This window comes from Callionymus lyra, chromosome 8 (genome assembly GCF_982586985.1).
Source record: "Callionymus lyra chromosome 8, fCalLyr1.hap1.1, whole genome shotgun sequence".
NCBI lineage: Eukaryota > Metazoa > Chordata > Actinopteri > Syngnathiformes > Callionymidae > Callionymus > Callionymus lyra.
In genome coordinates, this window is record NC_141825.1 from 28844517 (window position 1) to 28871700 (window position 27184).

Below are 27184 nucleotides of genomic sequence, written 5' to 3' on the forward strand. Positions count from 1 at the left end.
AAGATGGAAATGAGATCACTTTCTGAAATGGCCTCCAGTCACCAGATCTGGGTTCGATTGTGCACTTTTGGAACGTGCTGGAGAAGAAGATGGCTTTGATACAAGTGCAGCCAACTGTGTGATGACACCGCGTCCATGTCAGATCTCAATCTCAATCAGTTCTGAAGGGAAAAGACAGTCATAGCGGCCGACGACTGCACATCATCTTTTTTCAATTTACGAGGCTCTATTTGTATCCAAAACAATCAATATTCCAATTATGAGATAAATAAAGTCTCGTCTCACTTCGAGATGATGCAAAAACGTTCCTTCAACTACTGGAGAGATTCACGTTCATGGAGAAAACGTAGAAATTAATATTCTGTTTTTTTAAAACACTTCATTTTGGAGGATTAAAGCATCATTGTCTATGACAAAGCTCTGCCAGAACCACACGGATTAAAAGCAGAAAAAAGGCGGAGCCTGGATTAAAACTAAAATGACCGAGTTCACCTCATTTCGACTGTAAATGAAACGTCGGCTTTGGTTTGCAGGATCTGAGTTGGAAGAGCTTCCAGAATATCAATAGAAGCCGCCACGGTGTCGAGTGTAATCCCATGAAAAGTCTTCAACGAAATCAATTAGTAACAAGAGTGAAGTTTTGGTGCAGACATGAATCTTAATGCAGAAGTTATTGCAGCGTTTATTGTGCGACGGAACTTCAGCTTCGGCTCCGTCGGAGAGAAATGACTTGGATTCACCATTAACTTCTTTTCCGAACGTTTGTCTTAATCGACGGATGTCGTGACGTCACGGATCCATCGTAGGATCAAAAAGGCTGAAGGATGAACCTTCTTGATGGATAAGATTCTTCATGTGAAGCAGGTTTTTGGTTCACACGTATATTTCTGTCACCAACCGACGCTCTTGGAAGTGAGTAACAGCAAAAGAAACGAATCACATTTATTTACATTTCCAATTATTTTCTGTTCCATTATTTGTCTCTCGATCGTTGATCACTTCTTCTCCCCCTCATTTGGCCTGATTTATGTTTTTATAACTTTTATTGATGATTCAAACCTTTGTCGACTGTCAGCAAATATTAAGCTCATGTTGAATCATTTATTCTTTTTAAATTGACTGAAGAAATAACAAACAGCAGTGTTTCTTGAAACGCTTCAGAACTGCTCCAATGACTGGAGTATCCTCTCGTACCTAGTGATGAACAAGTTTCATCACGTGTTGGCCTCATTTTCCAGGCTCAGTTGGTGGCGCTGTTGGCTCAACAGGAAGGTTTATTTAAAGTTACTTGACGTCAAACATTATAGAACAAAGATTATTCTCTGAAAATAAAGAACATGCTTCATGAAGCTTCGTGAAGCTTCATCAGTTCAAAAACACAAGAACATCCTGAACTAAAGTCATGCTGTTCGTCAAAGTTTCTCCGGATCGGCTTCGGTACAAAACAATGTTGAACGTTGGTGCCAAAGGTTCAACCTGCAGGACAGCAGGTGGCGCTGTGAGTGTGCGTGAGGAGGTCCTCGTCCTGAACCATCTTTTATTCATAGCGAGCAGGAACGGAGTGTAAGAGGATCTCGAAGTCAAGAGTACTTTTCCAAACGCTCGAACGGAAGGAGGCGTCGAGAACACTTAATACTTCATGTAGTAGTTACTCAGAGTACAACGACTCAACAAGAGTTTATGATGCAACTAATACATAACTAGCTGTGACACCGACAGTCTCCGTCACACAGCAGTTACACAATCCATCCTTTATTCATTTACTGAATATCGTTCTCTCCTCGTGTGTTTCCCCTGATCACGTTTAATAGAAGAGAAACAACTTCTCATTCATGAGGATTACAAGACCTTTCAGAATAAAACAACAAATCGATCCCTCGATTAAAGACAGAAATGATTAAACACAAGAGAATAGTGACCTGGGAAATGGGATAGAACATAAAACCAGCCCATTAATTAGTTTTCATGTCTAAACCAGAAGGATGTGTCTCGCCTGCAGTTCATACTAAACTCTGCAGCCAGAATTCTGAGCTGCTCTAGTAGAAGAACTCACATTTCTCCTTCAAACTCTTCACTGGCTGACAGTTTCTTTCAGGATCATTTTAAAATTCTGGTTCTTACTTTCAGATCTATTCATGGTCAGACCTTCATGATCTGATCCAGACTTACACCCCAGCTCGGGCTCTGAGGTCTGTGGATCAGAATCTACGGATGGTTCCTGAACTTCCGGACCAGAGGAGAGAAATCCTTCCAGACTGTTGCTCCTAAGCTTTGGAACCATCTCTGTGTTTGATGATCTACTGACTCCTTCAAGAAACATCTGTGTTTGATGATCTACTGACTCCTTCTAGAAACATCTGTGTTTGATGATCTACTGACTCCTTCAAGAAACATGTGTGTTTGATGATCTACTGACTCCTTCTAGAAACATCTGTGTTTGATGATCTACTGACTCCTTCAAGAAACATGTGTGTTTGATGATCTACTGACTCCTTCAAGAAACATGTGTGTTTGATGATCTACTGACTCCTTCAAGAAACATCTGTGTTTGATGATCTACTGACTCCTTCAAGAAACATCTGTGTTTGATGATCTACTGACTCCTTCAAGAAACATCTGTGTTTGATGATCTACTGACTCCTTCAAGAAACATCTGTGTTTGATGATCTACTGACTCCTTCAAGAAACATCTGTGTTTGATGATCTACTGACTCCTTCAAGAAACATGTGTGTTTGATGATCTACTGACTCCTTCAAGAAACATCTGTGTTTGATGATCTACTGACTCCTTCAAGAAACATGTGTGTTTGATGATCTACTGACTCCTTCAAGAAACATCTGTGTTTGATGATCTACTGACTCCTTCAAGAAACATCTGTGTTTGATGATCTACTGACTCCTTCAAGAAACATCTGTGTTTGATGATCTACTGACTCCTTCAAGAAACATGTGTGTTTGATGATCTACTGACTCCTTCAAGAAACATCTGTGTTTGATGATCTACTGACTCCTTCAAGAAACATCTGTGTTTGATGATCTACTGACTCCTTCAAGAATCTGTGTTTGATGATCTACTGACTCCTTCAAGAAACATCTGTGTTTGATGATCTACTGACTCCTTCAAGAAACATCTGTGTTTGATGATCTACTGACTCCTTCAAGAATCTGTGTTTGATGATCTACTGACTCCTTCAAGAAACATCTGTGTTTGATGATCTACTGACTCCTTCAAGAAACATCTGACTTTGATGATCTACTGACTCCTTCAAGAAACATCTGTGTTTGATGATCTACTGACTCCTTCAAGAAACATCTGTGTTTGATGATCTACTGACTCCTTCAAGAAACATCTGTGTTTGATGATCTACTGACTCCTTCAAGAAACATCTGTGTTTGATGATCTACTGACTCCTTCAAGAAACATGTGTGTTTGATGATCTACTGACTCCTTCAAGAAACATGTGTGTTTGATGATCTACTGACTCCTTCAAGAAACATCTGTGTTTGATGATCTATTGACTCCTTCAAGAAACATCTGTGTTTGATGATCTACTGACTCCTTCAAAAATCTGTGTTTGATGATCTACTGACTCCTTCAAGAAACATCTGTGTTTGATGATCTACTGACTCCTTCAAGAAACATCTGTGTTTGATGATCTACTGACTCCTTCAAGAAACATCTGTGTTTGATGATCTACTGACTCCTTCAAGAAACATCTGTGTTTGATGATCTACTGACTCCTTCAAGAAACATCTGTGTTTGATGATCTACTGACTCCTTCAAGAAACATCTGTGTTTGATGATCTACTGACTCCTTCAAGAAACATCTGTGTTTGATGATCTACTGACTCCTTCAAGAAACATGTGTGTTTGATGATCTACTGACTCCTTCAAGAAACATCTGTGTTTGATGATCTACTGACTCCTTCAAGAAACATCTGTGTTTGATGATCTACTGACTCCTTCAAGAAACATCTGTGTTTGATGATCTACTGACTCCTTCAAGAAACACCTGTGTTTGATGATCTACTGACTCCTTCAAGAAACATCTGTGTTTGATGATCTACTGACTCCTTCAAGAAACATCTGTGTTTGATGATCTACTGACTCCTTCAAGAAACATCTGTGTTTGATGATCTACTGACTCCTTCAAGAAACATTTGTGTTTGATGATCTACTGACTCCTTCAAGAAACATCTGTGTTTGATGATCTACTGACTCCTTCAAGAAACATCTGTGTTTGATGATCTACTGACTCCTTCAAGAAACATGTGTGTTTGATGATCTACTGACTCCTTCAAGAAACATCTCAAGACACTTTGATTTGAGCTTTTCCTTGATTTTCTGGAACTCCTGTTGTGTTCTCAGTATTATCTTGATCTTTAAAGTATATACTTTATTGAATATTGTTTTGATTGTTTAAGCGCTCTGTGACCCTGGTCTGTAAAAGCGCTCTATAAATAAAAATTACTGACTTACTTACAGCTCCAGTCCAGTCCAATCCATTCCAGTCCAGTCATCCATCCATATATAGCTAGTTAAACATGGATGTATATTGTCGATAACATGGTAACATATCCAGGAGACCAACAAAGGCTGTGCCTGCAGCAGAGTTAAGAGAGTCGTTCATTCTAGGACCCAAAATAGTCGTGTGTGCGTCATCCGTGATAATTGCTAATATTGGCATTTGCTTCACTCTCTGAGGATCACGTTGGAGACTCAGGCAGAGTCAGGCCTGGGAAGGAATCCAGAAGCGACGCTGATAGAAGAGGAATCTTCCTCCCGCAGCTGCGCTGATGCAACTCTGTGCCGAGGCTGCAATTAGTGCGTCACCGATAAATATCACTTTCCTGCCGTGATTATAGATGTGTGTGTTTGTTGTTTCCCAACACGCTGCGAGTGTTAGTGAAGCACTAGTCATTAAAGGAGGATCCAGGTCAACACACCCAGCTGCCACATTCTCACCTACATCTTCTGGTCTCGAGCGATGGAGCTGGAGGGAAGGAACTAGTCCTGGATAACAGATGCTTGTGTCAGAGGTCAAAGGGCAGAAGCTCAACATCTGGACTCTTCATTGTAGATGCGAACGTTGGTGAGGCTCGTTCTGACTAAAAGTAAGTTAGTAATGGTTATCAAAATAATACACAGTTAAAATATATACTTTGAAATATCAACATAAGACGAACACAAGAGTCTCAGAGAATCAAGGAAAAGCTCAAATCAAAGTGTCTTGAGATGTTTCTTGAATAGAAATCTGGGATCAATGTTTTGTTCACTGATGTAAAAACCTTCTGAAAATGTAAAAATGTTTGATTTACCTCAAGAGATACAACTATTGATGAATTAAAACTTCTCTAGTAACAAATGATTATCGATGAAGCTTCATGAAGCACTGTCATTATTTTAAGAGTCCACTAGATGTCGCTCTCGGCTTCATTAAACACTAAATACAACATGTATGATTGACAGTCAATCCTCCCTGATCTTCAAACACATGATTGTGTATTATTACCCATGAAGCTTTGCTTATGTCACTGAAACAAGTGACTCGTGATTTGATATCATAAATAAATATAATACATATCAACCTGATCACTGCAACACTGGTCACGTGACGCTTGAGACAAAGAATCTTTTGACTTATTGAAGCAAAAACCAATTGAATGTTGAGGTAAAAAAAACATGTGGAAAAGGAATTATTTATAGTTTCAAAGCCCAGTTTCCTGCTGTGAGACACGTAGTGAGCAAATGTTGCTTCATCATCGTGAGCGACGTCCTTCAGGATATCAAACCTACAGTGTGTTTCTGCTCGTGTACGACTGAGAATCTTCCACTTCGACGACACAAAAGTGTACATTTTTACTTCCAATCGTATCGAACCCATGACTTTCCATTAGAGATGGAGATTTCAAGCATTTCTGTGATATTTTCCAACTCCTCCGAGACCTGAACCAAGTCCTGCCTCAGACTCTGCACCATTTTCCCGCGGAAGAGAAATCGAGGAGAAACGACTGAATCACTGTCGACTCGAGTCCAAGTAATGATTCGAGATTAGGAAAGTTTAGGTTCGAGATCGATGTTTGTTGTTGTCTTTCGTTATTGTTGCCTTCAGTATCCAGTGGGAACCAGTCGTGTCAGGATCTCGGAGTCAAGAGTGTTTTTCCAAACGCTCGCACGGAAGGAGGCGTCGAGAACACTTAATACTTCATGTAGTACTTACTCAGAGTACAACGACTCAACGAGAGTTTACGATGCAACTAATACACAAATAGCTGTGATGTTTGTTGTTTTGTCTTTTGTGTTTGTTACCTTCAGTATCACGTTTGAACCACTTTTGTCAGTATTTGAGCTCCACAATATGTGACACAGTTTCAAACATTGAGGATAAACTTCTCAAAACATATTATATTATATACATCAGGTGCAACATAAAAAACGACATCAATTAGCTAATATGTTTAGCAACAGTTCACACTATTTTTCATCTCAACATGAAATGACAGAAATACATTTTCATGTACTTATTTCATGTACTTTTATTTTTTCATATACTTCTAGTATCAAACTCACTGGATTGAAAGGCTCAAATCTAGATGAATAAAGACATGACTGTAGGTTCAGAGATGAAGTAGATTCTGCTGCGAGGACTAAATGATGTGTTCAGTGTTTCCAGGCTTGTTTTTCGATGCTCAAGGTCATCTGTCTACGTGTTGACACTTTTATCCTGAAGAAACTAATGTGTATTCCAGAGCAGGACTGCAGTTTTAGCTTATCTTCACAGTCCAGCAAGAAGAATATCTTCCTCGTAGTATGTAGACTTGTGTATTATTCCTGATAGTTGAGGCTGACACTTGTTAGAGGTCAATGTGTGTGTGTGTGTTGTTGTGATGTGACTTTATTGTATCATCAGTGTGTGTGTGTTGTTGTGATGTGTGACTCTATTGTATCATCAGTGTGTGTGTGTTGTTGTGATGTGTGACTCTATTGTATCATCAGTGTGTGTGTGTTGTTGTGATGTGTGACTCTATTGTATCATCAGTGTGTGTGTGTTGTTGTGATGTGACTTTATTGTATCATCAGTGTGTGTGTGTTGTTGTGATGTGTGACTCTATTGTATCATCAGTGTGTGTGTGTTGTTGTGATGTGTGACTCTATTGTATCATCAGTGTGTGTGTGTTGTTGTGATGTGTGACTCTATTGTGTCATCAGTGTGTGTGTGTTGTTGTGATGTGTGACTCTATTGTATCATCAGTGTGTGTGTGTTGTTGTGATGTGTGACTCTACTGTATCATCAGTGTGTGTGTGTTGTTGTGATGTGTGACTCTATTGTGTCATCAGTGTGTGTGTGTTGTTGTGATGTGTGCTCTATTGTATCATCAGTGTGTGTGTGTTGTTGTGATGTGTGACTCTATTGTATCATCAGTGTGTGTGTGTTGTGATGTGTGACTCTATTGTATCATCAGTGTGTGTGTGTTGTTGTGTTGTGTGACTCTATTGTATCACCAGTGTGTGTGTGTTGTTGTGATGTGTGACTCTATTGTATCATCAGTGTGTGTGTGTTGTTGTGATGTGTGACTATTGTATCATTAGTGTGAGTTTTGTAGTCATCAATGGTCTCCACCTCCAAGGGACTCGTTGTATAAACAAAGCATGCTTACAGCTGGAGGAGGAGAGAAGCCATTATTACATCATAATGGACTCTCGTAACCTCTCGTTCGTCCAGATTTCAGAGCAACTTTATAAAGTAATAATTAAAACATGGTCATGATGAGAAGTTACTGCGTCTTGAAGAACATTCACTACATGACATGAAAAATAATGTACGACTCGTAGTATCTGTGACTGAGACACTGTCTTGAAGCCAAACTCTGGTCAAAAACTGAAGTAATTAATGTTTAAACTGCGCCTTCATCAAGTAGATTTAAAAAAACTGATGAATGACAGTAGAATCCAAAGAGCAGTATTCAAAGAATATAACGTGGTACTTGTACTCTTTACTCCTCGTACTGAAACAGGTGTTTAGAAACCAATGGATTTTCTTAGTTTTTTTTACATCCAGCTCTAAATATCTTTTTCACTTTTTGCCTCAAGTGGACACTCGTTGAACTGCAGTTTTGAACCGACTGCACTTTTTAAACCCTGATGATACAAATACACTCAAATCTCTCTTGGACGCCACAACACTGTAGCAGCTGCTGAAGAGAAAAATCCTCTCAAGACAGATTTCAAAGTTCACTAATAATGCAAAAGTTTGGTAAATGTTTCAGGTTTACACTCGTTCTGTTCCCCACTGAGCCTGGAGACGCTGGAGAACAGTGTCTGGCAGCTGTCGTGTCGTCAGACGCTTCTGGGCCCAAACCAGCCCTCGGAGCTCGCTTTGCAAATGTGCTGTTGGCTGCTGTGCATCAGAGACACAACAGATGAAAAAATGCTTCTTTGATTTTCTTCTGGGAGGTTTTTGGATCTGATCCTCTGGAGGGAGAACATACGATGGAGACGGTGGTCGGGTCTGGTTCTGGTTCTGGTTCTGGTTCTGCTGCAGCCGCTCAGCAAATATCTATCAAGTTCATTTGTTCAGTTAGTATGTTCTCGGAGGGTTTACTCCGGGCACTCCGGTTTCCTCCCACAGTCCAGTGACATACAGAGGTTGATGGAGAACTTGTCTTCAGATACGAGTGTGTGTGTTGATGGTTGTGTATCTTTGTGTGACCCGAGACAGACTGGCCTCCTGTCCAGGGTGTCCCCTGCCTCTCGCCCCGAAAACAAATGAATGATCCACAGGTTCAGATTCTCTTTGACCAGAAGAGAAATATTCAAAAGAGTTTTTTACTCGATTCTAGAGCTTTAACCCACTTTGTCAAACTAATAAAAGCCAGCGTGACGGCGGGTGAATGCTGGACGGGTGAATGCTGGACGGGCTCCGGCGCTGAAGCAAGCGTCCAGAAAAGACGTGAACGAGCGGACTCATTAACCGTCAATGGCTGTGACAAATGTGCCAACTTCATTTCATGCATCACGCCGGATCATGAAAGCGCATCAGTAATAGCCATTATTCTCAGTAATGACTTGAAGAATAATTGCTTTGGAAGTCGAGGGAAAATGAGTTGTTACGCCGTCGATGAGCCGGTGCAGGTCAGTCGTGGCGTCGCTGGCAGAAGTGAGTCGTCGACGAGCGACCGCCTCACTCACGGTGACTCGTGCGATCTGTTGAAGACGTGCCTGAGGACGATCGTGACTAATGAATGCTCCACGAATACAAGTCATTAACACAAACTATCGGATAAACAATGTCTTCGCGTGGATCGAGTTGTGTAACTGAAGAACTTCAGATCGACCCAAAGCGGCTGATTTGAGAAATATAGCAAATATTATTATTATTTACGTGTAAACAGCATCGATCGCTCCTGACGTCATTGTTGATAAATCACTATGAAAACTGTGATGTGAGATATTTGACCCATTATTGCTGTGTGTCGGTGGATTTTTGTCATTCCTGTCAAACTTAAAGATACAATTTATTTACGTCACATCATTTCTATCAAATGTCAAGTCGCCCTCAGTCCAATACAAGTTCTTAAACACATCATAACCAGGAGAAACTAGCAATGTCAGGATAATCAATAATAAATCAATCAGTCAATGATATAATCAATAATAAAAGTTGGACGATGTTTATTTAATTCACATCACACTGTTGCACATGTGCTTAAGCTCATGTTCTAGCTGGTTTGCAAGATAATTTGCTCCTAAACTAGTTTTCAACTGGATAAGCAGCTAACTAACTCGTCTAACTAACTAACTAACTTGTGAAAATGAATAAAACATTAACAGATACTGCTCAGTAACTCAAGTGTATTTTTAAATATAATGACAATTGTGTGTGTTTTCATAACACTGTTCTTGAGATTCTTTGATTGTTTATTTTGAAATGAAGATTATAGACGCGACACAAACCGTGCTCGTCAATCAAAAGATGCGCTTGTCAATCACCGGCCGAGGTTCATCAAACGTCATCCTTTGGTCGAACACGTTTGTTCTGGAAAGACATTTTTCTGCGTCTTTATAATCCAAGATTCTTCATTGACAAAACATTTAAAATACACAATACTTAAATGTTGTTAAAGTACACAAAACCCACAGAAAAGAGTGCAGTTGTGTCAAAAAAAGAAGAAAAAAATGGTGAGGTTTGTAAATAAATGATGATCTGATCTTACTTTTCATTTCAGTCTTTTTAGTTTCCATCTTGAGATTAAGAAAAACATTCTTTGGTAATTTATGAACACATTTGACGGCGATTTATCCTGAGAAGCAAAATAATGCATCAAATCTACTTGAAAAAGATTCACTTGAACTGTTCGCTGTGGATTTTCATTTGACTTTCATTGAACTAACATTTAACAGAACGTCCACCAACAACCCTTCACCCTTCTGCCTGAACAAACATGGTGGATCGTCAACTAAGACTAGTTAAGAACAAACATGGTGGATCGTCCACTAAGACTAGTTAAGAACAAACATGGTGGATCGTCCACTAAGACTAGTTAAGAACAAACATGGTGGATCATCACTAAGACTAGTTAAGAACAAACATGGTGGATCGTCCACTAAGACTAGTTAAGAACAAACATGGTGGATCGTCCACTAAGACTAGTTAAGAACAAACATGGTGGATCATCACTAAGACTAGTTAAGAACAAACATGGTGGATCGTCCACTAAGACTAGTTAAGAACAAACATGGTGGATCGTCCACTAAGACTAGTTGTGAAGAACAAACATGGTGGATCGTCCACTAAGACTAGTTGTGAAGAACAAACATGGTGGATCATCCACTAAGACTAGTTGTGAAGAACAAACATGGTGGATCGTCCACTAAGACTAGTTGTGAAGAACAAACATGGTGGATCGTCCACTAAGACTAGTTGTGAAGAACAAACATGGTGGATCGTCCATTAAGACTAGTTAAGAACAAACATGGTGGATCGTCCACTAAGACTAGTTGTGAAGAACAAACATGGTGGATCGTCCACTAAGACTAGTTAAGAACAAACATGGTGGATCGTCCGCTAAGACTAGTTATGAAGACCAAACATGGTGGATCGTCCACTAAGACTAGTTGTGAAGAACAAAAATGGTGGATCGTCCACTAAGACTAGTTATGAAGAACAAACATGGTGGATCATCCATTAAGACTAGTTAAGAACAAACATGGTGGATCGTCCACTAAGACTAGTTATGAAGAACAAACATGGTGGATCATCCATTAAGACTAGTTAAGAACAAACATGGTGGATCGTCCACTAAGACTAGTTAAGAACAAACATGTTGGATCGTCCACTAAGACTAGTTAAGAACAAACATGGTCGATCGTCTACTAAGACTAGTTAAGAACAAACATGGTGGATCGTCCACTAAGACTAGTTAAGAACAAACATGGTTGATCGTCCACTAAGACTAGTTAAGAACAAACATGGTGGATCGTCCACTAAGACTAGTTAAGAACAAACATGGTGGATCGTCCACTAAGACTAGTTAAGAACAAACATGGTGGATCGTCCACTAAGACTAGTTAAGAACAAACATGGTGGATCGTCCACTAAGACTAGTTAAGAACAAACATGGTGGATCATCACTAAGACTAGTTAAGAACAAACATGGTGGATCGTCCACTAAGACTAGTTAAGAACAAACATGGTGGATCGTCCACTAAGACTAGTTGTGAAGAACAAACATGGTGGATCGTCCATTAAGACTAGTTAAGAACAAACATGGTGGATCGTCCACTAAGACTAGTTGTGAAGAACAAACATGGTGGATCGTCCACTAAGACTAGTTAAGAACAAACATGGTGGATCGTCCGCTAAGACTAGTTATGAAGACCAAACATGGTGGATCGTCCACTAAGACTAGTTGTGAAGAACAAAAATGGTGGATCGTCCACTAAGACTAGTTATGAAGAACAAACATGGTGGATCATCCATTAAGACTAGTTAAGAACAAACATGGTGGATCGTCCACTAAGACTAGTTATGAAGAACAAACATGGTGGATCATCCATTAAGACTAGTTAAGAACAAACATGGTGGATCGTCCACTAAGACTAGTTAAGAACAAACATGTTGGATCGTCCACTAAGACTAGTTAAGAAAAAACATGGTGGATCGTCCATTAAGACTAGTTAAGAACAAACATGGTGGATCGTCCACTAAGACTAGTTGTGAAGAAAAAAACATGGTGGATCGTCCACTAAGACTAGTTGTGAAGAACAAACATGGTGGATCGTCCACTAAGACTAGTTAAGGACAAACATGGTGGATCGTCCACTAAGACTAGTTGTGAAGAACAAACATGGTGGATCGTCCACTAAGACTAGTTAAGAACAAACATGGTGGATCGTCCACTAAGACTAGTTAAGAACAAACATGGTGGATCGTCCACTAAGACTAGTTATGAAGACCAAACATGGTGGATCGTCCACTAAGACTAGTTAAGAACAAACATGGTGGATCGTCCACTAAGACTAGTTGTTAAGAACAAACATGGTGGATCGTCCACTAAGACTAGTTTTGAAGACCAAACATGGTGGATAGTCCATTAAGACTAGTTAAGAACAAACATGGTGGATCGTCCACTAAGACTAGTTGTGAAGAACAAACATGGTGGATCGTCCACTAAGACTAGTTAAGAACAAACATGGTGGATCGTCCACTAAGACTAGCTGTGAAGAACAAAAATGGTTGATCGTCCACTAAGACTAGTTGTGAAGAACAAACATGGTGGATCGTCCATTAAGACTAGTTAAGAACAAACATGGTGGATCGTCCACTAAGACTAGTTGTGAAGAACAAACATGGTGGATCGTCCACTAAGACTAGTTAAGAACAAACATGGTGGATCGTCCACTAAGACTAGTTGTGAAGAACAAACATGGTGGATCGTCCACTAAGACTAGTTGTGAAGAACAAACATGGTGGATTGTCCACTAAGACTAGTTGTGAAGAACAAACATGGTGGATCGTCCACTAAGACTAGTTGTGAAGAACAAAAATGGTGGATCGTCCACTAAGACTAGTTGTGAAGAACAAACATGGTGGATCGTCCACTAAGACTAGTTAAGAACAAACATGGTGGATCGTCCACTAAGACTAGTTAAGAACAAACATGGTGGATCGTCCACTAAGACTAGTTGTGAAGAACAAAAATGGTGGATCGTCCACTAAGACTAGTTGTGAAGAACAAACATGGTGGATCGTCCATTAAGACTAGTTAAGAACAAACATGGTGGATCGTCCACTAAGACTAGTTAAGTAAGTAAGTAAGTAAGTAATATTTATTTATATAGTGCTTTTCCAGACCAGGGTCACAAAGCGCTTAAACAATCAAAACAATACTCAAAAAAGTACATACTTTAAAGGTCAAGATAATACTGATAACAACACAGGAGTTCGAGAAATTCAAGGAAAAGCCTGAACAAATAGAAACGTCTTAAGATGTTTCATAGTGGATCGTCCACTAAGACTAGTTAAGAACAAACATGGTGGATCGTCCACTAAGACTAGTTAAGAACAAACATGATGGATCGTCCACTAAGACTAGTTGTGAAGAACAAACATGGTGGATCGTCCACTAAGACTAGTTGTGAAGAACAAACATGGTGGATCGTCCACTAAGACTAGTTAAGAAAAAACATGGTGGATCGTCCACTAAGACTAGTTGTGAAGAACAAACATGGTGGATCGTCCACTAAGTCTAGTTGTGAAGAACAAACATGGTGGATCGTCCACTAAGACTAGTTGTGAAGAACAAACATGGTGGATCGTCCACTAAGACTAGTTATGAAGAACAAACATGGTGGATCATCCACTAAGACTAGTTATGAAGAACAAACATGGTGGATCATCCACTGAGACTAGTTGTGAAGAACAAACATGATGGATCGTCCACTAAGACTAGTTGTGAAGAACAAACATGGTGGATCGTCCACTAAGACTAGTTGTGAAGAACAAACATGGTGGATCGTCCACTAAGACTAGTTATGAAGAACAAACATGGTGGATCATCCACTGAGACTAGTTGTGAAGAACAAACATGGTGGATCGTCCACTAAGACTAGTTGTGAAGAACAAACATGATGGATCGTCCACTAAGACTAGTTGTGAAGAACAAACATGGTGGATCATCCACTGAGACTAGTTGTGAAGAACAAACATGGTGGATCGTCCACTAAGACTAGTTGTGAAGAACAAACATGATGGATCGTCCACTGAGACTAGTTGTGAAGAACAAACATGGTGGATCGTCCACTAAGACTAGTTGTGAAGAACAAACATGGTGGATCGTCCACTAAGACTAGTTGTGAAGAACAAACATGGTGGATCGTCCACTAAGACTAGTTGTGAAGAACAAACATGGTGGATCGTCCACTAAGACTAGTTGTGAAGAACAAACATGGTGGATCGTCCACTAAGACTAGTTGTGAAGAACAAACATGGTGGATCGTCCACTAAGACTAGTTGTGAAGAACAAACATGGTGGATCGTCCACTAAGACTAGTTGTGAAGAACAAACATGGTGGATCGTCCACTAAGACTAGTTATGAAGAACAAACATGGTGGATCATCCACTGAGACTAGTTGTGAAGAACAAACATGGTGGATCGTCCACTAAGACTAGTTGTGAAGAAGAAACATGGTGGATCGTCCACTAAGACTAGTTAAGAACAAACATGGTGGATCGTCCACTAAGACTAGTTGTGAAGAACAAACATGGTGGATCGTCCACTAAGACTAGTTGTGAAGAACAAACATGGTGGATCGTCCACTAAGACTAGTTGTGAAGAACAAACATGGTGGATCGTCCACTAAGACTAGTTGTGAAGAACAAACATGGTGGATCGTCCACTAAGACTAGTTGTGAAGAACAAACATGGTGGATCGTCCACTAAGACTAGTTGTGAAGAACAAACATGGTGGATCGTCCACTAAGACTAGTTATGAAGAACAAACATGGTGGATCATCCACTGATACTAGTTGTGAAGAACAAACATGGTGGATCGTCCACTAAGACTAGTTAAGACCAAACATGGTGGATCGTCCACTAAGACTAGTTAAGACCAAACATGGTGGATCGTCCACTAAGACTAGTTGTGAAGAACAAACATGGTGGATCGTCCACTAAGACTAGTTAAGAACAAACATGGTGGATCGTCCACTAAGACAAGTTGTGAAGAACAAACATGGTGGATCGTCCACTAAGACTAGTTAAGAACAAACATGGTGGATCGTCCACTAAGACTAGTTAAGAACAAACATGGTGGATCGTCCAATAAGACTAGTTGTGAAGAACAAACATGGTGGATCGTCCACTAAGACTAGTTAAGACCAAACATGGTGGATCGTCCACTAAGACTAGTTGTGAAGAACAAACATGGTGGATCGTCCACTAAGACTAGTTGTGAAGAACAAACATGGTGGATCGTCCACTAAGACTAGTTGTGAAGAACAAACATGGTGGATCGTCCACTAAGACTAGTTAAGACCAAACATGGTGGATCGTCCACTAAGACTAGTTGTGAAGAACAAACATGGTGGATCGTCCACTAAGACTAGTTAAGACCAAACATGGTGGATCGTCCACTAAGACTAGTTGTGAAGAACAAACATGGTGGATCGTCCACTAAGACTAGTTAAGACCAAACATGGTGGATCGTCCACTAAGACTAGTTAAGACCAAACATGGTGGATCGTCCACTAAGACTAGTTAAGAACAAACATGGTGGATCGTCTACTAAGACTAGTTAAGACCAAACGTCCCGACACATTATACTAACCAGCCTCCCACATCACATGATCTCACACTAACCTCCTTCATAAACAAGTCAGCGTCTCATGATTCGATGACACTTTTATTTCACCTTCACGAGCTGCAAAGAGAAAAGAACTGAAATAAAAGTCAGTTTTCATTGTGACTCTCAATGAGTTCATCATTTCCTCCAGATTTATTCAAACACTGTCGATCAATATTGACTTTGCAGTAAAAACCTCTGTCGACTCACTCGCACTGACAGGAAGTAGAATAACGTGTTTCAAATATGTCGTCCCTCATGAATATTGATTCTGTGTTTGACTCGCAGCGACTGCATGATGACAAAAATGTGATCAAAATTTCTGCATTTGGTCACGTTGACCTGCTCTTAACTCGCCCAGTAACTCATGCAGGGAGCGAGGAACTCATTTGCTTTTTTCTTCCTCCATTTTTTTGTTTTTTTTCCCCCTGAAACGGGAAACCTGATAAATATTGACGACCTGGAGAGAGTGCACACGAGCGCTGGTCCAACGATGCTGTGTTTTCCAGCGAAGATGCGTCCGAGCCGCGCCGGATCTGAGAAGATCTGCCTAAAAGCTCTGGTAGCAGCTTGTTAGCGAGCACTCTCTCGACCTCGTGTCCCACTTCCTGTGCGACGCCGTCACTCCTTCACTCCTGGTTCTGCTGTCAACGCTTCCCTCAAACCAGCTTTTCGTCTCAACCTCTCGCTCCCTCTTTCCAAACTGCATCTTCCATCTCGTGCTCTCCAGAGTTAATGACAAGATGGCAGCGGAGAACAAAGACGCAGCGAGCGCCGACATCAACCCAAATAGCCGTCGGGTTCCGTTCTCTCCATCGGGTTGAGATCTTCATCAAACTATGCATTTATATTGCGTTACTTAAAAAGAAATAAACGCTATTATGAGCAACATTCCGCCGAAAAAGAACGAGGGAAATAAAAAGCGAATGATTTTCCACCTGAAACGTGTTGCCTCGTCATTAACTCGGTGTTACAGGCTGGAGTCGATGCAATAAATTTAATTGATCATAATTCCGTTTTATCACGTCTTAAAACCTAAGAATGTACTTAAATCCTGCTTTAATGCTCTGAGAATCCAAGGTCAGGTCCATCGATGACCCTCAGTGAAGGTGCGAAGACATTAAAGAGCAGAACAGAAAAGTGACTCCACTGGTTCCAGACCAGCTCAACAACTAGGTTCATACGCTGAGAACCTGAGGGTGATGACCTCTGATGGGGGAAGGTTCTGGTGGAAGCTTCACCACAGGAGGTCCAGCATCCCGGTGGAGTTGGTTGAAGGACATCTCACCTTCCGGAGGTGCTTCACCTGAACCCCTCCCTCTGGAACTGGACGTTGAACTTCCCGACCGTCAGACGTCCAACTGCCCACAACATCTCATCCATCCTCCTCGCAACTGGCTCTTCTGAGGGCCGTGCGCTGAGCCCCCTCCTGTCCACCCTGCTATGATGCCATTACAAGACGAGTCGTCACATAGAGACGTCGGCAGAAAACACAGCTGTGGTTAAAAAAAACATTTTCTTCAACCATCATTTTTTTCCCACAAAAAAAACATGTTTGACCACATTTTGGGTTTCAGTCGATGAAGTCTCGACTCCGACGCTGTGAAATCCTCAGGAACCAAAGTCAATACGAATGTAAAAATATCATGTTTATCTTGGATTCAGCATCACACTCATGCTCTGCGGTGCTGAGTTGGCGTATCTTCCAGTGAGTCATCGCCACATGAGGACCTGCAAGCATCAGCTTCATCGACGTCTTCGGGGCGACCATGCAAAGTTTCTGTGAACTGAAAATAGCAGGTGATCGATGGACGAGAGCGTCTCTGCCTACGACAGCATGAGCCACACAGACGGCGTCAGCACTCCACTCTCTCCACCTACTCTCCAGCCAAACCATCTCCATGTCCTACATACCTCCACCGCACACACCTGCCGTGTGTCACGAGGGCGAACGTGGCAACGAACGCAGACGGAAAGAGGGAAGATGTTCTTACCGCGGCTCTAACAAGAAGATCCAGAAACGCTCGATTCCCCCGCGGCGGCTCTTTAAATCCAAGATCCTGGCAAAAGGCTTGACGGTTCCATTGAGACGTCTGCCGGAGGAGCAGGACGGGAGTCTTTAGGAGGAGGATCGGGAGGCTGGAAGGCTGGTAAATATGCAGAAGGATTTGTATCCAGGTCCACTTCAGCCGCACATGTGTGTGTGTGTCGGACACACACTCGCACACACTCACACACTCCCAGGTCTGGTCTGCTGGGCTGGGATGGAGGGAAGGATGGAGGGAAGGATGGAGGGATGAGGAGCGACACGGCGGAGGGAGGGGAGTCTGAAGGAGGTGGAGGGAGGAGCTGCGGCATGTGATAAGAGATTGGGAGAAGAGAGGGGAGGAGGAGGCGAGTCTCTCCATCGCTCTTTATTTATCCATCTGTCTGCAGTCGCTCTGAACAAACACGAGCTGGAGTTCGTTAAAAACCAGACGCTCACTTTTAAAGACTGCGGGAAACGTGCGGAAGACAAAAGTGAAAGAGAAAAAATCCCCAGAATTCATCTGTGTTTGTAGGAGCGATAAACTAGTGAAGTCGAGGAGGACGTGAGAAGTTTGATGCAAAGATCTGATCCATCATGTGAGAGAAGAAGTTTCAGCTTCAACAGTGATGTCTTCACTTTGACCTCATGATCAGCAGAGAAGAAACTCTTATTACTAGTATTTATATTTAATAATAATAATGATTCATATTTAATAACAATAATAATAATAATTCATATTTAATAACAATAATAATTAATATTTAATACTAATAATAATTCATATTTAATAACAATAATAATTAATATTTAATACTAATAATTAATATTTAATACTAATAATAATTCATATTTAATAACAATAATAATTCATATTTAATACTAATAATTAATATTTAATAATAATAATAATTCGTATTTAATAACAATAATAATTCATATTTAATACTAATAATTAATATGTAATACTAATAATTAATATTAAATACTAATAATAATTTATATTAAATAATAATTTATATTTAATAATAATTTATATTTAATAATAATTTATATTTAATAACAATAATAATTTATATTTAATGCTAATAATTGATATTTAATAATAATAATCATGTATATTAAATAATAATGTATATTAAATAACAATAATAATTAATATTTAATACTAATAATGGATATTTAATAATAATAATAATGTATATTAAATAATAATTAATATTAAATAACAATAATAATTCATATTTAATAATAATTCAAATCTAATAATAATTATGATTCATATTTAGTAATAATAACAATTCATATTTAATAATAACAATGAATCATAATTAATAATCATAATAATTCATATTTAATAATAATACTAATTAATATTTAATTATAATAATAGTTTATATTTAATAATAATAATTCATATTTAATAATAATGATAATTAATATTTAATAATAATAATAATTCATGTGTAATAATAATAATAATTAATATGCAATAATAATGATAATATTCATATTTAATAACAATAATAATAATTAATATTTATAATAATAATAATAATAATCTCTATTTATATAGAGCCTTTCTAGACCAGGGTCACAAAATAATAACTCATATAAAATAACCATAATAATTCATATTTTATAATAATTTATATTTAATAATAATAAAAAAATCATATTTAATAATAATAATGATTTTAGTCGATGGCGTCTTTCAAGACACTTAAGGACGCCTCACAGAGGATAAAAGCAGCAACAATACAACACTGAAAATACACAGTAAATATACAGTAAAATACATAAATTATTACAAAGTTTGAAGAGGTGTCATTTAAGTAGTGATTTGAAAATGTCCAACTGTCGCCTGTAATAATTATTATTATTATTATTAGTGTAATATTGTATTAATATATTTACACATTTATACTGTGCTGTACTTCTTTGTCTATTTTTGATCTTATTTGTGTCTTTTTTTGCACCGATAAAGATCATTGTCAGTTTTAGATCAGCTGTTGTGTAATAACAATACAATATAACAATAACATATAATGACAATACCATCAATCACTATTTCTTTCTCTGTGTTGCTTAAAAAATGAACATTTATTATTATTAAGTCTGGACTCACAGCAGTGTTTAGTTCTTGGATGAGGCTGAAGAACTTCTTGCTTCTAAAAAAGGATCACCAAACTATTTCGCAACTGTAGGTTCTGGGATGGCACTTTCATTCATTTCCATCCATTCAAGAAAGAACGAAATGGTTCTTTCTCAGTTGCACATGTGGACTGTGGGGGGCAGTAGTGAGCTCATGAACTTAAAGGTGATTTAATGATTGATATCGTTTGATAACACGACATGTATACTTCATTATTGACGTCACAGCTGAAGACTCAATGAGGAACCTCAAGTGGGTCTGTCCCATGGACTCCTCCACCGAGTCGGGCCTGGACAGAGAAAGACGACCAGAAGACATTGAACGTCATCTTTACTCCGTGTTTGTGGAGCTGCTTGGATTCTTGAATCCATTCAGTCGTGATGTGATTAACTTAAACGTAGGTTTGTCACAAAGAACCAACTCTGGAGAGCTTTTCTTTCCTCTTTTGGTCACGATGTCTCGCACGTCATGACTTCGCCCGACGGTGGTTTGAACCAACATATGGCAAAGATATGTTGTAGAATCAAAATGTAGATGTTAGATGTGAAATGGGCTCTAAGATGCTTCACCTGCAACAGGCTGGTCCTCCAACATCACGGCGTCACGACGGCGCTTCACGCTCAGGGCGGAGGAAAGAAATCCTGCACAAACACACAACCCTTGAACAGCACAGCGGGCATTCCTTGCCAGACATTTTGTATAATCCTACACAGATGATTCAGGAGGCGCGTCACTCCAGGCCGGGGTGAGGAGGATGGGTGGCAGGAACCACCAGGACGCCCGACTGTGCTTCGCTCTCAGACAGGATTAGCGGTCGGCGGTGGATGGATGGAGAGCTGGTGGGCAGAGCTCAGCAGATATCTTCTCTCCGAGGAGCTGCTTCCGTCCAGAGGTTGGCCTCGGAGAACGGAGACGACTTCAGGCAGGTCGCCTCTTTCTTTACAGTGATAGGATTCAAGGACAGCTTAAAGAAGATTCAATTAGCTCGACTAATGACAAGATAGCTCTTATCTCATGGCTGTGTTTGATCGGAGTCTTCGTTTGTTTGTACAGCAGAGTCCGGTGAAGAGTTCCTCGACTTCTTTAACTTGTTTCCTGGACAGTCAAGTTCCAGAAGAGACACTCGGGGACAAAACTAAATGAGACGCGAGTGTCGAAGGTGATCAAAGTTTTCAATTAACCCGTTTTATTTCTACCTTTGAAGGGAAGTACAAAGTCCAACGGAGTAAAAAGTGCATCTGAGGTTTTTTTTTTGTGTGTGTTCATCCTGTGAGTGTGTAAGTAAGTTATATAGAGCTTTTCCAGACCAGGGTCACAAAGAACTTCAACAATCAAAACAATATTCAATAAAAGAAAAACGGTCAAAAAGGTAAAGATAACACCAAGAATAACACAGAAATACTGTATATTTGTTTAGACACTGGAAAGTTTTAATATGACTTTTTTTTTAGACATTTTTTTTTATGGATTTGCTTAAAAATGATGACATTTCTTTCATCCCTTTTCTCCAAATTTGCTCCAAGGTTGTGACACAACTAAAGGTCAATTTAGGCAGAATCACAAAACACGACTTTCACAAACTTCACTGCGATGGAAGGAAAACGTCCACTTGGATTAAAAATACAAGATATATATATTTTGATGGCCAGCTCAAGATTCGTGGCGGTTGCATTTGTTTTTATACTTTTCCAGTGAATGTGTGAATAAAATATCACTCTCTTCCTCATTGGAAGTTGCAGTAAACACCCACAATGTGGCATCTCTGGCAGAGAGAACACAAGCACCCACAGGATTATGAAAAAGGGTTAGTGCTTCCAGCCAATCACACGCACATCTATGAATTATTAAATAGTGCCTTCAGGAAGGCTTGGACCTTCTTTCCCTGCACACAGCAAACAGCCTCGGCTTTCATTGCAGTCCAGGCCTTTTCTCCTGTCCTTGTTTAGCATTTGCAGCTCAGCCCCGAGGGAAGCGCAGCCACCGAGACATAGTTCTTCACATGCTAGCAACCGTCCCAGCCTCGCCCTGAACACTCTTCAGACACTGTGTTCCCAGAGGAGCATCGCGGCCGAGTGTGTGATGGAATCTTGATTCTTTAGGTGAAAGCAATTTTAAAGGCTTCATGAAATACTGACACTCGCAGTGAAGTTGTTCACACAAATCTCACAGTTAGAGAATACATTCAAGATCCTTGAATAAACATGAACTCCAGGTTTCTAAAGAGTCCTTTACTATGTTTTAAACATTTTCTCTGGTTTTTATTTGGGAGATGATCACATTTCTTAAGTCAATACTGCAGATGATTCCGTTAAATACTGAATATATGAATTACTTTTAAGCGGATTTTCATTTAAATGCATTTAGTTTTGCACTTAAATCATAATTGTGTTACAGGCATTGAGCTACTGTGTGTGTGTGTGTGTGTGTGTGTGTGTGTGTGTGTGTGTGTGTGTGTGTGTGTGTGTGTGTGTGTGTGTGTGTGTGTGTGTGTGTGTGTGTCGTGTCTGTGCAAACAAAGGGAAGAGAAACGGTCTATTTTTACTGAATACGTATTTAAAGATTTATGGAGTGTTTTGTGGAAAAGGATTTTCTTCTAACTTCTATTTAAATCAATTCAGATCCAGTAAAAACACAACTACATTAAAATGTGTAAGAGACTCCTTTTTTTATTACATTTGGTTATGAGTTTATTGAAGGAATTAACTTTACGTCCTGGTGTCGTTGAGACGACGCTCAGCTCAAGTCTTTACAGTCGTGGTTGATGCTCTGCAGGATCTCGTCCAGCTCCGTGGAGACGACGTGAAGGTCAGATTGTTTAGGAAATACCAAGCCAAGCGGAGGAAGAAGCTGCTATAAAAGCAGTGTTGTGTCTCAAATCGCATACTTGCGTAGTAAGTAAGTTAGTATTTTTAGTGCGTAAGTGCGTCTCAGTTCTTAGTGTGTAAAGTTAGTGCTCCATACACACTAGATTGTCACTAAAACGCCCACAAAACTGAGTATGAATCGATGGACACTTTCTACACTAAACGACTCCATCTTAGTGACGTTTTAAACAGAAGTTACATCATATATATGCATATATATATATATTTACAGTGTATTTTCAGCAGCAGAAGGATAAACACGTCTTCGCTGCTGATACCGGTGTAAATTTCTCGCAAATATTTCGATTCTCATATTTTTTCTTTATTTCTTTTTCCAAACTTGCAAAACATGCTGCCAGCAGGTGGCGATAGAGTTCCTACAGCTGGTTGAAATCATCGTTAAATAGAAGTAGAAGAAGAAGCTGTCGCGTCTTTTCCTGTTAGTGTGTAGCAGCAGAGTTTGATTTGAGACATACTATCTGTGGAGGATTAGTTACTAGTTAGTACGTACACTATCCTGATGCATACTAACTTCTAGTATACTAAGAGAAATATGTTTGAGACATACTATGTTTTTTTTTTTTTTTTTTTTTAGAATCCCTTATTAGTCCCACGAGGGGAAATTCAACCATTCACACATACTGATGTGAGTAGGCATGCACACTTGCGCCATGTTCACCATCAGGAGCAATCAGGGTGAAGTGTCTTGCTCAGGGACACAACGACACAAGCTTGTCTGGAGCTGGGATTGAACCTGCAACCTTTTGGACTGCAGGCAACCACTCTACCATCTGAGCTATATCGCCCCTTGAGACATACTATCTGTGGAGGATTAGTTACTAGTTAGTACGTACACTATCCTGATGATACTAACTTCTAGTATACTAAGAGAAGTATGTTTGAGACATACTATCTGTGGAGGATTAGTTACTAGTTAGTACACACACTATCCTGATGATACTAACTTCTAGTATACTAAGAGAAGTATGTTTGAGACATACTATCTGTGGAGGATTAGTTACTAGTTAGTACGTACACTATCCTGATGCATACTAACTTCTAGTATACTAAGAGAAGTATGTTTGAGACATACTATCTGTGGAGGATTAGTTACTAGTTAGTACGAACACTATCCTGATGATACTAACTTCTAGTATACTAAGAGAAGTATGTTTGAGACATACTATCTGTGGAGGATTAGTTACTAGTTAGTACGTACACTATCCTGATGCATACTAACTTCTAGTATACTAAGAGAAGTATGTTTGAGACATACTATCTGTGGAGGATTAGTTACTAGTTAGTACGAACACTATCCTGATGATACTAACTTCTAGTATACTAAGAGAAGTATGTTTGAGACATACTATCTGTGGAGAATTAGTTACTAGTTAGTACGTACACTATCCTGATGATACTAACTTCTAGTATACTAAGAGAAGTATGTTTGAGACATACTATCTGTGGAGAATTAGTTACTAGTTAGTAAGTACACTATCCTGATGATTCTAACTTCTAGTATACTAAGAGAAGTATGTTTGAGACATACTATCTGTGGAGGATTAGTTACTAGTTAGTACGTACACTATCCTGATGATACTAACTTCTAGTATACTAAGAGAAGTATGTTTGAGACATACTATCTGTGGAGGATTAGTTACTAGTTAGTACGTACACTATCCTGATGATACTAACTTCTAGTATACTAAGAGAAGTATGTTTGAGACATACTATCTGTGGAGGATTAGTTACTAGTTAGTACGTACACTATCCTGATGATACTAACTTCTAGTATACTAAGAGAAATATGTTTGAGACATACTATCTGTGGAGGATTAGTTACTAGTTAGTACGTACACTATCCTGATGCATACTAACTTCTAGTATACTAAGAGAAGTATGTTTGAGACATACTATCTGTGGAGGATTAGTTACTAGTTAGTACGAACACTATCCTGATGATACTAACTTCTAGTATACTAAGAGAAGTATGTTTGAGACATACTATCTGTGGAGAATTAGTTACTAGTTAGTATGTACACTATCCTGATGATACTAACTTATAGTATACTAAGAGAAGTATGTTTGAGACATACTATCTGTGGAGAATTAGTTACTAGTTAGTAAGTACACTATCCTGATGATTCTAACTTCTAGTATACTAAGAGAAGTATGTTTGAGACATACTATCTGTGGAGGATTAGTTACTAGTTAGTACGTACACTATCCTGATGATACTAACTTCTAGTATACTAAGAGAAATATGTTTGAGACATACTATCTGTGGAGGATTAGTTACTAGTTAGTACGTACACTATCCTGATGATACTAACTTCTAGTATACTAAGAGAAGTATGTTTGAGACATACTATCTGTGGAGGATTAGTTACTAGTTAGTACGTACACTATCCTGATGCATACTAACTTCTAGTATACTAAGAGAAGTATGTTTGAGACATACTATCTGTGGAGGATTAGTTACTAGTTAGTACGAACACTATCCTGATGATACTAACTTCTAGTATACTAAGAGAAGTATGTTTGAGACGTACTATCCGTGGAGAATTAGTTACTAGTTAGTACGTACACTATCCTGATGATACTAACTTCTAGTATACTAAGAGATGTTTGTTTGAGACATACTATCTGTGGAGGATTAGTTACTAGTTGGTACGTAAACTATCCTGATGATAATAACTTCTAGTATACTAAGAGAAGTATGTTTGAGACATACTATCTGTGAAGGATTAGTTACTAGTTAGTACGTACACTATCCTGATGATACTAACTTCTAGTGTACTAAGAGAAGTATGTTTGAGACATACTATCTGTGGAGGATTAGTTACTAGTTAGTACGTACACTATCCTGATGCATACTAACTTCTAGTATACTATGAGAAGTATGTTTGAGACATACTATCTGTGGAGGATTAGTTACTAGTTAGTACGTACACTATCCTGATGATACTAACTTCTAGTATACTAAGAGAAGTATGTTTGAGACATACTATCTGTGGAGGATTAGTTACTAGTTAGTACGTACACTATCCTGATGATACCAACTTCTAGTATACTAAGAGAAGTATGTTTGAGACATACTATCTGTGGAGGATTAGTTACTAGTTAGTACGTACACTATCCTGATGATACTAACTTCTAGTATACTAAGAGAAGTATGTTTGAGACATACTATCTGTGGAGGATTAGTTACTAGTTAGTACGTACACTATCCTGATGATACTAACTTCTAGTATACTAAGAGAAGTATGTTTGAGACATACTATCTGTGGAGGATTAGTTACTAGTTAGTACGTACACTATCCTGATGATACTAACTTCTAGTATACTAAGAGATGTATGTTTGAGACATACTATCTGTGGAGGATTGGTTACTAGTTAGTACGTACACTATCCTGATGATACTAACTTCTAGTATACTAAGAGAAGTATGTTTGAGACATACTATCTGTGGAGGATTAGTTACTAGTTAGTACGTACACTATCCTGATGATACTAACTTCTAGTATACTAAGAGAAGTATGTTTGAGACATACTATCTGTGGAGGATTAGTTACTAGTTAGTACGTACACTATCCTGATGATACTAACTTCTAGTATACTAAGAGAAGTATGTTTGAGACATACTATCTGTGGAGGATTAGTTACTAGTTAGTACGTACACTATCCTGATGATACTAACTTCTAGTATACTAAGAGAAGTATGTTTGAGACATACTATCTGTGGAGGATTAGTTACTAGTTAGTACGTACACTATCCTGATGATACTAACTTCTAGTATACTAAGAGAAGTATGTTTGAGACATACTATCTGTGGAGGATTAGTTACTAGTTAGTACGTACACTATCCTGATGCATACTAACTTCTAGTATACTAAGAGAAGTATGTTTGAGACATACTATCTGTGGAGGATTAGTTACTAGTTAGTACGTACACTATCCTGATGATACTAACTTCTAGTATACTAAGAGAAGTATGTTTGAGACATACTATCTGTGGAGGATTAGTTACTAGTTAGTACGTACACTATACTGATGATACTAACTTCTAGTATACTAAGAGAAGTATGTTTGAGACGTACTATCTGTGGAGGATTAGTTACTAGTTAGTACGTACACTATCCTGATGCATACTAACTTCTAGTATACTAAGAGAAGTATGTTTGAGACATACTATCTGTGGAGGATTAGTTACTAGTTAGTACGAACACTATCCTGATGATACTAACTTCTAGTATACTAAGAGAAGTATGTTTGAGACATACTATCTGTGGA

The 27184-nt window shown here is 39.0% G+C and overlaps 1 protein-coding gene across 2 annotated transcripts in view; it reads right to left on the minus strand.

Moving 5' to 3' along the window:
• The window catches only part of lingo1a (leucine rich repeat and Ig domain containing 1a), a 148785-nt gene extending 130714 nt beyond the window's left edge, over positions 1 to 18071 (minus strand). For both annotated transcript variants that reach the window (XM_087797408.1, XM_087797407.1), the window contains exon 1: positions 17840 to 18071. The gene's annotated coding sequence lies outside the window, so the exon portion shown is untranslated. The remainder of the gene's footprint in view (positions 1 to 17839) is intronic.
• Between the last annotated feature and the right edge of the window lie 9113 nt (positions 18072 to 27184).